Here is a 12,654-nt window from a genome sequence, read left to right on the forward strand (position 1 = left end):
CCAGAATAGCGTAGGCTACTTATGGAAGTTTGTCCGCCACAGAATAAACCATAAAAAAGGTAATTGTGACTTTTTAAAGAGTTATAAAGTCAGAACTGCGTGATATAAAGTTGCAATTTTGTGTTATAAAGTCAGAATTGTGAGATAAAAACGTGCAATTCTGAGGAAAAATTCAGTCTTTTTTTCCTTAGAATTGGACTTTTTAACTCGCAATTCCGACGTTGTATCTCACAATTCTGAGAATAGATGTCAGAATTCCAAGATATAAACTTGAAATTTTGAGATAAAAAGTCGAAATTATCTTCCTATCCCATGGTTCCTATCCATATGTTCTAGCTGGATGTTGATGTTTTTAAGTGTGAATCCGGTGCATCCTCATCATGGCGTGTGGTTCCAACAGAGACACACCTGAGTCCTCCAGGCCTCACACACACACACACACACACACACACATCTGAGGTGAACATCTCCTGGAATGTTAAATCCGACCCCTCGAAGGGTCACACTGAGCCAGATTCAACACTAAACGCTCATTCTGAAGGGAATGTAAGGGAGTTTGACCTCAATTACTCAACTATTCTGCTTTAGTGAAGAAAGAAAGCCATGGGTTTGGATGGACATGAGGTTCAGAAGTCTGTCAGATTCACATCTACTCTGGATGTGTTTAACAGTGACTGAAAACAGCTTCATTTGTGTGTGTTATTCGCATACAGAGGATTAGTAAAGTCTTTTATGGGTCTGAGCGACTCAAAGGGTGAATATAACACAGCAGTGAATCTGTGGTCTATGAGAACCGCTTCATTAATCCATCAAACACACATATACAGGTTCCACTAACATGAGATATTCTAGAGGTTTTGATTTGACAAACATCTGGAGTTATGGATAAATCAGTAACAGTTTACTGAAGCTTTTATGTATATGCATTATAAAACTATTGATCATGCATCTTATAATGCATTGTTCTCATGAATAATTGTAACCACAGTTATAATAGAAAGTATGGGCTACAGTTATTTGTGAAAAGATATAATGCATTACAGCATGCATTATTAATAGCTTTATAATGCATTACACATAACGGCTTTAAATTAAGTGTTACCGATACATCATCTATATTTTTGGTCTGTTTGAAGAAAGATTAGATATCAGAACTCAAGTTTATAACTTGCGATTGCGAGATACAAACTCACAATTCTGAGGAAAAAAGTCTGAATTATTAGTCACATATTTTTCCTATATATATATATATTTATTCCATGGTGGAAATAAGAATCCATTATGAAAGACAATTCCTGCCATTGAAGAAAAAAACTAATAGTCAAGTAAATCTTAATTATGAGATTAAAAAGTCAAAATTATGACATACTAAGTCATAATTATGACATCAAAAATACAAATTTTGGCATTAAAATAGGCTATAAATACATTAACATAATTATGACATAATGAGATGAAACATTACAATTATGACATACTACGTCATAATTATGTCATAAAAAGTATTATCATCTCAATTATGACAATGTCATAATTTCACATTTTTATGTCATAATTGACGTTATGATTTAATTTTTTCATCTCATAAATCTAACTTAATATGTCGTACTTTTGACTTTTTATGTCAATTTTGACTTTTGATTACAAAACTACGACTTGGTGTCGTAATTTTTGTCATAATTTTTACTTTTATTTTCATCATTTCAACGTTTTATTTCATAATCTCAATTTTTATGTCATAATTTTTACTTTTATTTTCATAATTTCAACGTTTTATATCATAATCTCAAATTTTATGTCACAATTTACTTTTTATGTCATGATTTAGACTTTTATGTCATAATTTTTACATTTTATCTCATAATTTCAACAATTCTGACTATCTAAAAAATAATTACTTTGTCAATTTTTAATTTTATGTTATAATATCGACTTTTTCATATTTATCACTTAGTATGTTGTTATGATTGGTTATTTTTTCTCATGTTGCAGAAAAGGGCTTCCATACAAACCCGTGTGGAACAAACTCAAATTTACAGTAAGTTGTTAATATTTGATCATTTCTCTGTTAATGCTGTCAAATCTTCTTCAATGAAGCGTATAGCATTATAAATCCCCTTTAAACAGAAAACAGGAGCTCTGAGATTCTTCTAAGCGTGTGTTTCGTGGAAGCACGAGTCCAACCGGTTCAGACGAGGGAATAAATGATGACAGAATGATGGTTTGTGTGAGTTGGACTGTGTTGGCCGGGGTCCAGTCGACCCTGCAGGATCACAGTATAAATCTCCTCCACCTTTAACACAAACTCTGTTTATTTTACTGAGGTGATCCAGGGAAAAGACACAAAACACAGAGATCAGATTCTCTCCGGATTAATATTTCACAACCACCGCAGCTTTTTAATCATAGAAATATATAAAGCTGTGAGTAAAAGCCAGAACTTCAGGTCAAAGTTCGGTCAGTTTGTGCTCCTGATGTTGTTTGTCCCACAATAATGTATTGACAGGTTAAAACAACATAAAGGCTTTGCAATATTAAACATAACACAATGGTTTAGTGGTTTCTATTATGTAGTTTCTATGATGATGTGGTTTTAGGGGTTGATATGGTAAAGTTTTTTATTATGCAACATCACTAAAACTAGTTTTACTTGATCTATTGATCATAAAGTCTAGACGTATTATTTTGGCTTTTTAAACGGTGACTAATGAGATTCTGAAACTGGAACTGAGTTTCCTCCACTTCTGTTAAATTGTTGTAACTCTCCCCGGTGAATATCAGCGTAATGTTCTGTGTCTCTTTCTCCTGATAAAACTTTAGTGTGATTTAACATCAGCTGTGGAAATAAAGAGCAGTTGAGTAACTGTTTAATGAGCTCAAGTATTGATCCAGGCCATAAAATGATAGACAGCACACATATATATACTGTATATTCAGTGTTTTCACTGGCAGATGAATGTCTTGGTGAAGTAACAAATCCTCAGAGTTGAGTTTCTTCAGGGAAAGACGGAGCGCTGAGGTGATTTACACCGTGAATGACAGGTAAAGACTTTTATTAACAGTGATTTGATACAGGGCAAAGATTCGAGCGCTCACAGTAACTAACATCTGCTTTCTATAAAGTCCTGCAGTGAACATATAGAATCCAGAGTGTTTCTGTTAAAACCCTTCATCCTCACACAATCTCGACAGATAACATTATATAGAAAACGAGATTCGGCCCAGCTGACAAAAATATGTTCTAAGAACGTTTTGCTAACGTTCTCATTAACCTTTGTTCTATAATTTTTTTTTTTTTTATGAGAATATTCTATTTCATAATTTCTTCAAACATTATATATAGCTGTAGCCCCGCCCCTTTTCAGCGCTGCGCTTGTTGTGTTTTGACTTCCGGTCTGTATTTTCACAGCGATCTTCCGTGTTTATGAATGAACGGCTCGTTTTAAAATCTTCGCGGTCTACTAACATTTGTTTTGACATCTGCTTTAAACATTACAATGTTCATGATAACTTTCGTTAACTCTACAATAAGTAAATCCACTCACTTCACCAGCTAATTACTCTCCAACAGCGATGCCATAGAGATATACGAGCGACCGCAAAACCGGAAGTTCAAAGACAATATTCTCAAGATGGCGGCGCGCATGTTTTTCTGGCGCATAAGGTCACTGTTACTTTTTAATGTTCTCCGAATCAGGGTGTTACAATTAAAAATCCATTGTAACACTTTACAATAAGGTTCATTAGTTAACAATCTTATATGACATGAACTAAGAATGAATACTTCTACCGCATTTATTAATCTTAGTTAATATTAATTTCAACATTTATGTTTTTTAAAATTCAACATTATATAGTAGTTTAATGTAGTAAAACTCTGAAAACGTGAATTTTTTCTCACACAGTAATTTTTATACACAATACACAGACTAGTCACTGTCCATGATACATATTGTTGCGTTTTTGTATTGCGATATATTGTGGCATGATATATTGTTACACCCCTAATAATGATGTTTACTGAATTGAATTTACGTTGAAAAACTGAGTCCGAACAGAATGATTCACATTTGTTTGCGAGAACTCCTGGATTCCGGTTTTATGGCATGTGGGCCGCTGTGATATTGCGAAATCCAGTTGAACCCCGTCAGTTAGTCAGAGGAAATTTGCATTATTCACTGTCTGGGTTTCACAAACTGGTGTCGGTTCTCTGTCACAACTGAGTTTGAGAAACACAGCGCTGGTTTCAGTGTGAGATGACAGAGGATCACACTTCATTCCCCGAGGATCTGATCCGTGTGTTCACACCTCGTATCTGTGAGATGTTCTCGCTGTCCGTTTCCCGAAGAGACTCTCATCCCGATCTGAGGACAGTCACATAGAGCTCAATAGAGTTAGATGTGATGTGAGGGGAAGTTCACAAGATGCATTCAGACTTTAATCAACATTATTTGGTATCACTTTACAATAAGCGTCATTAGTTAACATTCATTTACATACAGGTGAAACTCGAAAAATTTGAATATCGTTCATATATTTCAGTAATTCAACTTAAAAGGAGAAACTAATATATTATATAGACTCATTACATGCAAAGTGAGATATTTCAAGCCTTTATTTGTTATAATTTGGATGATTATGGCTTATTATGAAAAACTTTTCACAATATTCTAATTTTGAATTTGGGGTTTTCATAATCTGTGAGCCATAATCATCAACATTATAACAAATAAAGGCTTGAAATATCTCACTTTTAGTCTATATAATATATTAGTTTCACCTTTTAAGTTGAATTACTGAAATAAATGAGCGATATTCAAATTTTTCGAGTTTCTCTTGTATAAAATGAATTAGAGTAAACATAGAACATAGAATAAACTTCTCATCTGGCACAACACCGGCGTATCTTATTTTGCATATAGTTTTACTCTTACACAACTAACATGAACAAACAATGAACAGCTGTATTTTTTATTATTAAATGTAACAAGTGTATTGCTCATGGTTAGTTCATGTTAGTTAAAATGAACCTTATTGTAAAGTGTTATCGATTATTTTAACATATTTAGTAAATGCTGTGAAACTCTTTTTTCTGCGAGTGTGTGTGTGTGTGTGTGTGTGTGTGTGTGTGTCGTTCTCTGCGGTGTTTTATTGGATCTATAAAGTCTAATGTGTCCGAAGTGCTGAACTATCCCAGCACAGCATGAAACACACACTTATAACATGGAAATATCACCAGCGCTGGAATCTCTCTCGCTCTCTTCCTGTGTGTCCTTGTTTGGGATTCTTTCACTTTTCTCTCCTTTATTAGTTATTTTTCTGACATAAATAGTTTTTTTTTGCATTATTTTCATGACAATTAAGCAAATTACCTGACTCTCATTACTGCTATATACAAAATACAAATAAAAAAAATATATTACTGTAATGCAGAAATATAAAAAATATATACTAGGCCTATATGCAAAAATAAAATCAATTATTTTATAGATATATTATATGACAGATGTGTTGATATATACTGTATGTATATATATATATATATATATATATATATATAAAGAGAGAGAGAGTAAATATATAGTACTATATATATATATAGAGAGAGAGAGTAAATATATATATATAGAGAGAGTAAATATATAGTACTATATATATATATATATATATATAGAGAGAGAGTAAATATATAGTACTATATATTTATATATAGAGAGAGAGTAAATAAATATATATATATAGAGAGAGAGTAAATATATAGTACTATATATATATATAGAGAGAGAGAGTAAATATATATATATAGAGAGAGTAAATATATAGTACTATATATATATATATATATATAGAGAGAGAGTAAATATATAGTACTATATATTTATATATAGAGAGAGAGTAAATAAATATATATATATAGAGAGAGAGTAAATATATAGTACTATATATATATATAGAGAGAGAGTAAATATATATATATAGAGAGAGTAAATATATATATATATATATATATATATATAGAGAGAGAGAGAGAGAGTAAATATATAGTACTATATACTGTATATATATATAGAGAGAGTAAATATATGGTACTATATATATATATATATATATATATATATATATAGAGAGAGAGAGAGTAAATATATATATATATATATATATAGAGAGAGAGTAAATATATAGTACTATATATATATATATATAGAGAGAGAGAGAGAGAGAGAGAGAGAGAGAGAGTAAATAGTAGCCTACTATATATATATATATATATATATATATATATATATATATATATATATATATATATATATATATATATATAGTTGCTGTATGTTTGAATGTGTGAATGTAATGCATCATCTTTTATTTAGCAATGACAGCATTTTAAAAGTTATGCATTTTTTCTGAATTATCATCCGGAAAATTAAAAAGCAAAACAGAAATCACTTCTGCTTTCTAAATGTGTGTGTTTTGCTCCATCGTGTGTTTCCCCCATAAACTCTGACCCGTCTCCCAATCCTCCATCTGACAGTTTTCCAAGAGATCCTGTCAGTTCAAAACCCCATCAGAAGCCATCATCACATGATAGATAGATAGATAGATAGATAGATAGATAGATAGATAGATAGATAGATAGATAGATAGATAGACAGACAGACAGATAGATAGATAGATAGATAGATAGATAGATAGATAGATAGATAGATAGATAGATAGATAGATAGATAGATAGATAGATAGATAGATAGATAGATAGATAGATAGATAGATAGATAGATAGACAACACTGCATTCATTTCTTTCTCGATGTATATACTAACACACATCATCGGTATTATGACATGACTGTCATTATCATAGAGTTAATCCTCTCCCACTCGCGCGCGCGCCCACCTCTCACTGCGCGTTCACGTCACCGCACAGTGATTATCGGTCACGGGGGCGCGCTTCCACGACCGCGCGTGCTCCTACTGATCAAGTGACATTCATGACCGCGCGGCGTCTCCACAACGCGAGCGTTCAAAAGGATTTACAAGCAAAACGAGCATTGACTGTGGCGTGTGTTCAGTGACAGCAGGAGCGGGGAACTGCAGACACACGGACGCGGGCGTCAGTAGAGATACAACGCGCAGGTAAGACGCGACGCGACACGAAACGCGTTTGACGCAGAAATAAGCTTCTGTTGTATTTTCTGTCTCGATTCTGAATGTGTTTTCATGCCCTGGTTCAGATTGTTGGGTTTGTCTTTGTTTAGTTGGAGCTGTGAGAGACTCTGCATTCATGCGCGCGATGCAATAAACATGCGTGCAATGACACTTATGAATGAGTGCATTCTTAAATAATCATGTTTCATGTATTCAACGCTTACGAATATGAATGCCAGTCGACATAAAAGCAGTAGACATAATCAATAAGCTCAAAACCTTGTGAGCTGACTACATAGACAGCATTATGGCAATCAATTATTATCAAAATCGAGTGTGCTGTTTACCAAGACAGCATCTATGGGCCTTATACTCGTAACATCTAGTGATATTTCTATATAGACAGCTTTTTTTTAGCCATCATATAAAGCTGTCATTCCTAATACAGGAGATGTTTACATGAACGCAATATTGCATGTTTAACTATGCAACTATATGCTTTGCATTAGTGTGTATGTCAGTCTACTAGACACACCTGTGTCTCAAAACCAAGTGTACTGTCTATGTAGACATCGGTTTGGACCTCATATTTTCAAAATTTTGTGTTTTATTTTAGCTAGACATGCATTTATGAGCATTATACCCTTAAATCAAGTGTGCAGACTACACAGTAGGGCTGTCAATCTTCCTCTATAATACTATTCGAATTCCATTCCTTATTTTATTTAATATTCGAATAATATTCGAATATTAAATGCTCAAATTCATCCTATTATTAATATTTGCGACATTACACAGGCTTATGGATCGTCAATGCCACTATAGCATTTGGTTGTTGTTACACGTTCTGTCCACAAGAGGGACAGCTAACATTACAATAAACATTTAGAAACGGGTGATCGCGTTTTTTTATTAACAATAAAACAGCGGAACAAAATGAATGACTTTAATTTGGCAACTTGAATGGACATTTTTCCACTGATCAGTTGTCTGATGTTGTGTCAGAGTTTCACAACTCTGTCAGTGATTGTTGCGCGGCTAGGACAGCAGACAGCTGGTAGGCCCGTGATGAAGAGAAGAAAATAAGTCATTCTTGCCTGTTTTAGCAGCGGTTCCTTGGACAGATCGCCTATAGCTTGTCATGGTGTAGCGTTGTCAGATGTGCCCTAAGGGTGCGTTCACACCGGACGCGAATAGCGCGTCAGGCGCGAAAGGACACAAAAGTGGTCAAGTGTATAACTAGACGCGGCAGGCGCGAATTTGACGCGCTATTCGCGTCCGGTGTGAACGCACAGTAAGGTTGCAAGTTGAGGAGTGATATTTCATTCAGACTTTATTTGTGATTTAATTTTCCCATTTATGATTTTAAATCCAAATACCTTCCACACATCGCTTCTCAAATTGTCAGAGTGGTGATCTCCGTTTCCATGGAGACATTGCTCGCCGCCATTATTGACAGTATTGTAATGAAGATGCAGCTTGGATATCGCGCACAATTGTGTTACGATTCAATTTTTTAATTGTTTATCAGACGAAACAAAAGCATTTCATTTTCACATGCCTGAAGTTGGCGAGAAAGGCAAGATATCATATAATAAAATAAAAAAATAATAATAAAAAAAGCAATATTCGAATAGTAACTTCAGCATTCGAATAGTATTGATTTTTTTAATATTCGAATTATATTCGAATTTCGGAATTCGTTCCAACAGCCCTACTACACAGGGTCCGTTTTTAGTGAGCTGCCTACCTAGACTGCCTGGATGTGCATCACAATCTAGTGGGCTGTTTATAGACTGCATTTTACTGTACAAAATATTCAGCATCATAGTCTCAAAAACCTAGTAAGCTGCCTATCTAGACGTCATTTTTGCACGTCATAGTATCAAAACCTAGTGGGCCGTTTAGCTAGACAGCATTTATGAGCATTATACCCTTAAAATCTACATGGACAGCATTTTAGGCATCACAGAAAGCTGCCTTTATAGTTAGCTCCCTAGCTAGACAGCATGTATGAGCATTAAACCCTTAAAATCAAGTAAGCTTTCTATCTAGTCAGCATTTTGAGCATCATAGTCTCAATCATAGTCTGCCTTGTATCAAAAATATAGTGTGCCATTTAGCTAGACAGCATTTTTGAGCATTATTCCCTTATATTAAAATCGACATACAGCATTTTAGGGATCATAGAAAGCTGTCTGGATAGTTAGCTCCCTATCTAGACAGCATTTTGAGCATCATAGTCTCAATAACTTAGTAAGCTGCCTATCTGTAAGTCATTTTGGCACCTCATAGTATACAAATCTAGTGAGCCGTTTAGCTAGACAGCATTTATGAGCATTATACCCTTAAAATCTAGTGAGCAGACTACATAGGGTCCATTTTGAAACCTACTGTAGTGAGCATTTATGAGCATTATACTCCTTAAAATCTACATAGACAGCATTTTAGGCATCATAGAAAGCTGTCTGGATGGTTGGTTCCCTAGTTAGACAGCCTTCTGTGCATTATAGGGTGCTAACTAGGTTTTTTAGACTATCTAGTCATCATTTTAAAACCCCATCAAATTCTAGCGTGGACAGTATGAGCATTATTCTCTTAACATCTATAGTGAGCAGTCTACATAGACATCATTATGAGCATTATACTCTTACAATCTACATAGACAGCATAGAAAGCTGCCTGGATAGTTAACTCCCTAGCTAGACAGCATTAAGAGCACCATAGTCTAAAAATCTTGTTAGACATCATTATGGACCTTTAATAGACTGCATTTATGGCCATTAAACTCTAGTGAGCTTTCTAGAGCGTCATAGCCTGAAAACGTAGTGTGCTGCCTACTTAGACAGCACTATAGTCATCATAGAGAACTGCCTATAGCGAGTAGCGTTCATAAATGATTTCTGGTCATCACATGCTGATCATGTAGACACTTGCTGGCACAATGACACATTTGTTCAGTGTTTGGCTGGGAAAGGTTGAGTGATTTCGATCATGTCGACTAACTAGACGTCGTCTTGATGATTTGGGATTGTCCCGGCTCGGGTAAACACGAATATAATCCATTTTCACTGAGTTAAAGATCTTTTAGGAGCCGAAGCGATGGGGGTGTCAAGCTGTGAGCTCTTCATAACTCAAATCCATTAAAGCCGATATGGATTATTGTGTTTCATAACGGCGGCGGCCTGGTTGTAGGAGGGTTTCATTTTGCGTTGAATTTTGCTGGAAATGCAAAGCATCATGGGGAGCTGGTAGTCATGCTCCAGTAGAACCGGTTTTAATGTGTGTGTGTGTATGTGACGGTTGACAAATGAAGAAGTGTATGAGTGTTCACTTCCAGTTAGCCTGATTTGAATGATTGGGATATGATCGTGTGCAAGTCTCACCTCAGATGACACCTGATGAGAACGCATCACTTTTCCTGCAATGCATCATGGGAAAACTTGGGTTATTTATTGGTGCATTAATTCATATGGGGATGCATCGATATAAACATTTTGGCCGATACCGATAATTATTTATATTTATACTACAGGGCCGTTGAATGCTTGAATCTGATTGGTTGACGAACGTTCTGAGGTGTGCAATTATTTTCAGGGAACCGCACGGCTAAAGTAGTTCCGGCAGGTCTTGACCTCATTACAGCTCCATATCACTGCGCGTAGTCAACTGTAATAACGGAAAATATATACAATTCATAACAAGAAAAACTGCAGCCCCATGCGCTTGATCTGCAATTTCCAATGTCTAACTTCACAATCAATGGAAACATGCAGTTTAATTTGAATAAATAAATTATAGCCTACAGTCCTATACATAATCAATAGAAAATTAAACTGAATATTTAAATAAATTGATAGTCCTGTTGCACGGGTTTTCGTAATTGAAGATAATATAACAAATAAATAAAATTGATAGGCCTATACTTGTTAAAAGGGCTTTGTGTTTCATTTATTAGTCTAGTCTACTGTCACTAATAGAAAAAAAGAATAAACGAATTAATTAAAACGAATTGAATTAATAAATAAATAATAATATTGACGCACATGCTTCTCTCTAAGGCCAGTTATGAATGTAATTTGATATTATGACTGATCATGCACGTGTTTTCAGCGTTCAGTCTGTGTTCACAGCGGTGTTTAAAATCTGCTGCGTTCACAGTCAGAGAGTGTGTCAGTGGTTAAGTGTGTCCCCAGCATTACTCTGCTATCAGCGGCTCAAACCTCCGCTAACTCTAAAATGACGTTTTGGAATTAGCAACGGAGCATGGGTTTAGATGCGCAAGGAATTAGTCCTACATACAAGAGCGTTTTAATGACAAAAACTTTACAAACGTCTTGAAATACATCATCTGAACAATATTTCGAGGTGTGGTAACTGTAGTATAAGCGGAATAATTGACTCCAGGCCGTTGAATTATTATAAAAATAATGCACACCCGAGGTGTAACGGCCACTCCGCTTCGCGTCGTGACCGCATTACCACCTCATGTGTGCATTATTTTTATAATAATTCAACGGCCTGTCGTTATTCCTTACTTAAACAAGCAGATAACCGATAATTATTTATATTTAAAAAAGCAGATAACCGATAATTATTTATATTTAACAAAGCCGATAACCGATAATTATTTATATTTAACAATGCCAATAACCGATAATTATTTATATTTAACAAAACCGATAACCGATAATTATTTATATTCAACAAAGCCGATAACCGATAATTATTTATATTTAACAAAGCCGATAACCGATAATTATTTATATTTTAAAAAGCAGATAACTGATAATTATTTATATTTAACAAAGCTGATAAACGATAATTATTTATATTTTAAAAAGCAGATAACTGATAATTATTTATATTTTAAAAAGCAGATAACCGATTATTATTTATATTTAACAAAGCCGATAACCGATAATTATTTATATTTTAAAAAGTAGATAACTGATAATTATTTATATTTTAAAAAGCAGATAACCGATAATTATTTATATTTAACAAAGCCGATAACCGATAATTATTTATATTTAACAAAGCCGATAACCGATTATTATTTATATTTAACAAAGCCGATAACCGATAATTATTTATATTTTAAAAAGCCGATAATTATTTATATTTTAAAAAAGCCGATAACCGATATATTGGCCGATAAATCTAAATCCAAATTTTTATATAATTTTTGAGAGCCTGATTACAAAAATCAAAAGTCTCACCATTTAAAGCCATGACACAAACACTAAGTATAATGTTTTTATTATAATTTTATGTAGCCGATATGACACACTTTTTGCACTTAACTCTATTTTCCTTTTTTGAAGTGATTAAAATCATATTTCAATTCAAAACCATCATGTTGAACAGTTATGTCTTTGTGCATTTCTTTCTTTATGTATTTATTTATCTATCATCAGAATTATTTATCAGAATTATTGTAGCATGAAGAAGAAAAAGCAAGTATATATAGAATTAAATAATGTCGATGCCTATTCTTGGCATTTTC

At 33.9% G+C, this 12,654-nt stretch overlaps 1 protein-coding gene across 1 annotated transcript in view; it reads left to right on the forward strand.

Moving 5' to 3' along the window:
* Positions 1–6,976: 6,976 nt before the first annotated feature.
* Positions 6,977–12,654, forward strand: part of myo9ab (myosin IXAb) — a 108,749-nt gene continuing 103,071 nt past the window's right edge. Inside the window, exon 1 of the mRNA XM_079604649.1 lies at positions 6,977–7,133. The gene's annotated coding sequence lies outside the window, so the exon portion shown is untranslated. The remainder of the gene's footprint in view (positions 7,134–12,654) is intronic.

This window comes from Phoxinus phoxinus (genome assembly GCF_949152265.1).
Source record: "Phoxinus phoxinus genome assembly, chromosome: 25".
Taxonomy (NCBI): Eukaryota; Metazoa; Chordata; class Actinopteri; order Cypriniformes; family Leuciscidae; genus Phoxinus; species Phoxinus phoxinus.